Genomic DNA, 5,528 nt, shown 5'->3' with positions numbered 1-5,528 from the left:
TGTTTTTCATAGTACCTGCCCTTAAGGATGAGTGATTGTTAAGGACCTCTTAGCAACTTCTATTTTTTATTATTTTAAGGAGAATGGCAGCAAAACTCACACACACTCTTACCATATGCTTAGACGGTGTTGTATGTACAACTTATATGGTAAAAAGGCCGCATGAACATTTCATATGTTGGGACGTGGGTTCAAACCTCCACTTTACAGAGCATAAAAAAAAGTGTTACATATCATGAGTTGTTAAAGAAATTAGAGGAATTCTGCCAAAAATTATTAAACTACACAAATATGAACTCTTCGAAGAAAAAAACATCTATGAACAAATATGGAAACTTAGGTAAATCATCTCACTACATTCCCGTTCTACTAACATCATATTGTCAGTAAAAAAAATATGCTAAAAATATCACTCACAAATGGATCACATCCAAATATACAACTATCTTCATCACAAACACACGATATATTAGAAAATAAGTTCACTATTTATCTATTGGCAATCCAATACAGTGTGGCTCGCCAAGATCATCCAAGAGGATTGAGCACCTGTCCAACAAAGACGACAGTTCCGGTCAAATCTTCTCTGATCATAAATAAAAAAGGGTGGTCAGCTACAAAGTCTATTCGAGTTGGAACAATCCTGGAGCTGCCGACTGCTCCAGCTATAGTGACCGCAGCAGCCTCAGTGCCTTCTTCGTTTACTTCAATGAAAGACTTGTGAAATATATTGGAAATACAAAGGTTTTGAGTACTCATCACCATTTTAGTCAGACCTCCATTAGTAAAAGGTAAAACCACGCCTAACTCCTTCAGCATATCAGAAGTTTCAAGTTCAAATGAAATATTGAACCTTTGGGATCCTCAAGTCACCTACCTCCACTTTAACAAATGGAAGTTTGTGTTGTATCAACTCAGTTTCGGAAGGCAACTTCTCAAGCAACGTTGGCAGCCCGTCTTTAGCATCTGGAAGAAAAAAGTACATAGAGAATTGACGCTTATCTTTGCCTTGCTTATACGGAAGACCAAGAACTTTAAAACCATCAAAAGCTCTAATAAACTGCTTCTTCTTGCTGATCATAAAGGGAACCTTGACTGATCTGCCATTGAGAAGGTGAAAATCATAGTCTTTCGTTTTGGAAGCATCAAACTTATTGGTCCATGCTCCTTTAAAGTACAGTGCATTTGCAAAGATGAGTCTGGTTAAGTGGTCAACCGACCCTTGACGAAGAATTTCTTTAATAAGACCATTTGTCTCTTTCTCAGCCCATAAATTCACTTTATTAATCACTTCAATTGCCTTTAAAACCATGTCAATTTATTAACAGTCAATTATGCAGATAGATAAGTTGAGTTCTTTTCACAAGTATTGCAATAATAGAATTTAAATTTTTAACAGTTGGATGGTAGAAAACAGTAAAGAAAAGAAAATTGTTGTGAAAAGAGGGAGATACATACAATACATACCTTGTTCTTGAAATCAACGGAAGACAAAGTTGCTTTATAATCAGTAGACACAGTTTCTTTGAAGGAAGGTTGAAGGGGAAGGGTTTGTTCAACCCACACACTATTGGCAACAGAGAGGCGAGGACCACCAAAGGGAGCGGCATCAGAGAGGATGATGGAAACGAGTTGAGAGACGAAGAAGTTTAGATGATAGATGGATTTAAAGCCAAGGAAGTCGAGAAGTTGTTGTTGAGTGGCACCCTGAGATCCAGCAGCTATGATGCTGAGCACAACTTGGATTGAGAGTGGCGATAACACTATATTTTTGTCTTGGTGAGATTCTTTTGTGAATAGATGTTTGGCGATGGTGAGGGAAACGTTGGTTTGGTTAATGGCAGATTGGGATCGGAGGAAGTCAAGAAGCTGACGATGTTCATGTGTGGGAGTCTCATCGAAGCCAATAATACTATTCGTTTTTGAATTGAATTGAATGATTGAAGTGTGAAAGATAATGGAGACGCTGAGCAAAACTACGAGCCAGAAAAGATGTTTGGCAATGGTCATTGATTTGCGAGGAAACTGCACTCTTCTTCAATTAACGGCGCACGAAGAAGATCTTGTTTGAAGAGCTTATTGCATTTAAGAAGATCTCGCTCATTAATAGCCAATAGAATGTTGATATGTGTGGTTGATGACGTCATACTAGAAGTGATAGGAAAATTATTTGGGGAAAAATATTTGTTTTTTCTTTTCTATAATAATAAAAAATAAAAAAATTAGGGTGAGGATGACAAATATTTCAACTTAGAAGTTGTAAGGGGTATAAACGGAAAAAAAATTGAACCCCCTACCTTTTATACACTCATTAACATTTTAATTTCCATTCAAAAAAATATATCATTTTAATTTCTCTCTTTATCTCTCTTCCTATATATCACATTAAAAAACTTACTAATCTAACACATCACTCTCCATATGTATCTAATGGTCGCACTTCCAAAGTGTAGATGTATTTTGGATGTTTATCAATCTTTTTCCATTCCAAAGTGTAGATGAATTTTGGATGTCTATCAATCTTTTTCCAAAAGAAAAAAAGCATCTATATAGTATTAAAGAAAATTATAATATAAAAAGGAAAATGTTGTTTACAGCGACACTAAATTCGTTGAATTCCACGACCCCTGTATTTTGCTGCTTCCTAATTTTTTGTAACCGCCTGAATGTTTTTAGTGGAAGTTTGTTTTGCTTGTTACCAAAGAAAATTCACTTTCGGGATAACTCCGCGAGATATCTCTCACGAGAAATAGCAAAGCCCATATAAAAATTATAACTTACTATACAAATCACACGTTGTCATTAGTCAGTCAATTAAAAAAGTTTTTTTGGTACAATTAAAAAGTTTTTTTTTACGAATCAATTAGTTAAAATAGAATATCTTCTAGATAAAAAAAAATTAAAAGTCATATTACATTAATTATCTTTTGCTATCTACTATCTTTTTTACGGAAGAAACATTCAAAATAGGTCCTCAATATAGGATGATATGTAATCAAAAATCATAGGACCAGCATGAACACGAGCAGTTAAAGATAGACTATGAACAAATTTATTAGTTTGTCGCTTACTACAACTTGCCCTGTTGTGAAAAAGGATGAGTATGCATTGGGTAATAATTTTGCTCAACTCTATGCAATAGAGCCTCGTTTTTTTTTTTAATAGTCTTTCCTAAGTAATCTAATTCAATTACAACGCGAGAATCAGAGTGTTCGTACAACCAAAACAATGTGCTCTCCGGCATAGTGAGCAGACTGTGTCGTCACCATTTCGCCTACATACATAGACCAAACCCGAACTTGTTAGCATCTGTGAAAAGTGCAGCATTTGTTAGATTTTGTGTTGGGTGACTGCTGCAAAACTTTAACAAGAAGAAAATGACCATGATATGATGATAGTTGCACAAATAAATTTTTAAGCATGTGTGAAACACTAAGCTTTAGGTTCGATTCACCTCCACCAATTTATGTAAACCATGTGTAAATGGGAAAAATCGGTGAATCTCCTTCAAGACACTATGGAATCATTGACATGAACTGCATATTCATATCAAACGCATCAATCAATAATAGTTTATAGAATAAAATTCCTTCATCTACTCTCGTGCTCTAAAAAAAGAGGAAATGGTTTAGAAATGATTTGGCAAATTAGACTCACGTAAAACATGAAATTCATGTATGATTCTACCTCTAAATTGCCTCTATCTATAGAGAAAATTATATCACATAGTTGAGAGATCAAACTTTTCAAAAATGTTTTACAATGGTTGACCAAATGTTATAAATATCTTATACACGTTCATATAAATCAAAGCAACCTATCAGTCTAACGATGTAAACTCGCGATGGTAATTGTTCTTTTAACCCCTTTATCTGCTCTTTATCGTGATAAATAACATTCAGGAGTTATATTCGGAACCTTTAAAAATACAAAAAAAAAAAAGGTTGTTTGAAAGTTAACCCCCTGAATGATTTGTGCATTTTGTGGAATTAACACTTCTTCAAAAAATTATAATACAATTTTTTTGGTTAAAGCTGTCAGTTTCTCATTCTCTCTTTTATATTTTTCCCTCTCTCCTCCATATTCTCTCTATCTCTCTTTCACTCATACATGTCATCTCTTTCTCTCTTCCCTAGACTTCTTTAATTTCTCTCTTATGTTCTCATTTTCTCTAACTCCATTTTTGCTCTATTTTTGTTACTCTTATATGAAAATAAGAGATAAATATTAATCATTGATATCATTACCACATCATTCAACAAGAAAATACAAGTTCATTTTGAAACATCATTATCAAGCATGCAACGAATCAGACATTTACCAACACCACCCAATGCCGCCACGGAAAAAGCAAAACCCCGAACAATGATGGAGGATGGAGAACCAGCCACCGAGAGATCAGAATCTAGATCTACCCCTGCGAACCATCCATCCAGGAGGGTCCCCGAAAACCACTATGAGTCGATGCGCACCAGCACCACCACAAACCAGCCAACGATAGAAGAGTGACCGCTGAGAGAAACTGGTGACTGAGTGATGTAGACGACCAAAAGCCAATTGTCGCACCACTCAGCAACTGGAGCTACATCGTGACAAAAATATTTGGGTTGGAAGGGAGGAGGGAAACAGTGGAGATAGAGAGAGGTCGGAGAAAAATGTTTTAGAGAGAGAAATTAGTTGTTATTCCTAAAAATAAATTAAAAATTGTAAACCAGCTCCCAGTGTCACATGATACTTCAAAGTTAAAGAAGAAAAACTAAAATGGTAACGTTAGCAATTTTAAGTCTAATTGTTAGGATCAAGCCGTTCGACCCTTGTAAATTCACCGATTTTAATATATGCTTTTTCATATCTATAGATTAGAAAATTATATCCATGGTTCATATCCACATTTCATATTGTTAATATTCATGAACTCCATTGTTATTCATATGCAACGGGAAGAACATGTTAATGAAACATATGACTGAGTCATGTTATATTTGTGTGCATCAAACCAAATAATGATATACATAATATTGCTTATAGAGAAAAACTTACATGTTGATTTCCTTTCAAATTTTATATCATTGGCAACAGATGATACAATAGAATTTGTCGATGTTTCATCAAAGAATTAGTCTAAGCTTCTATAAAGCTAAAAAGAAACCACAAATTGAAAAGATGTGGATAAAAGAAATCAATTCAAAGACCTTTCAGGCATCCGCTTGAATAAATCAATTACATTAGTTAGGTTTGGACTGAACAAAATAAAACTTTTAAGATGTACTTTGTTTTCCCCTATACTTGCCTTTAGAATATTCTTGAGGATTAATGCTCTGTATGTTCTGTAAGATTCAAAAACAAGGATGAATGTTTGAATATGTGTTCCAACATATGAATTGTCCGTGAAGCCTTTCAACCATATGAGTTTACGAGATCAACTTAGCAACCTTTATAGAGGTGAATATTGGATTTATTAAAGATTATAAGAAAATAAATTGTTGCAAGTTTGTGCATTATTCCTAATATGAATTGAGATTGGTTTG

The 5,528-nt window shown here is 34.4% G+C and overlaps 1 pseudogene across 1 annotated transcript; it reads right to left on the bottom strand.

Annotated features, from left to right (window-relative positions):
- Positions 1-299: 299 nt before the first annotated feature.
- LOC146942030 (serpin-ZX-like) lies at positions 300-2,087 on the bottom strand (annotated as a pseudogene). The gene is made up of 2 exons (XR_015033540.1): positions 1,468-2,087; positions 300-1,300 (listed from the first exon to the last, which is right to left on the bottom strand). The product of XR_015033540.1 is annotated as a serpin-ZX-like (transcript).
- Between the last annotated feature and the right edge of the window lie 3,441 nt (positions 2,088-5,528).

The sequence above is a fragment of the Medicago sativa genome, chromosome 3, assembly GCF_051527215.1.
Source record: "Medicago sativa cultivar Bolivia chromosome 3, Bolivia_mono, whole genome shotgun sequence".
In the NCBI taxonomy this organism is placed as follows: domain Eukaryota; kingdom Viridiplantae; phylum Streptophyta; class Magnoliopsida; order Fabales; family Fabaceae; genus Medicago; species Medicago sativa.
The sequence above is the reverse complement of the archived record's forward strand: the minus strand, read 5'-3'. Positions and strand labels throughout refer to the sequence as shown.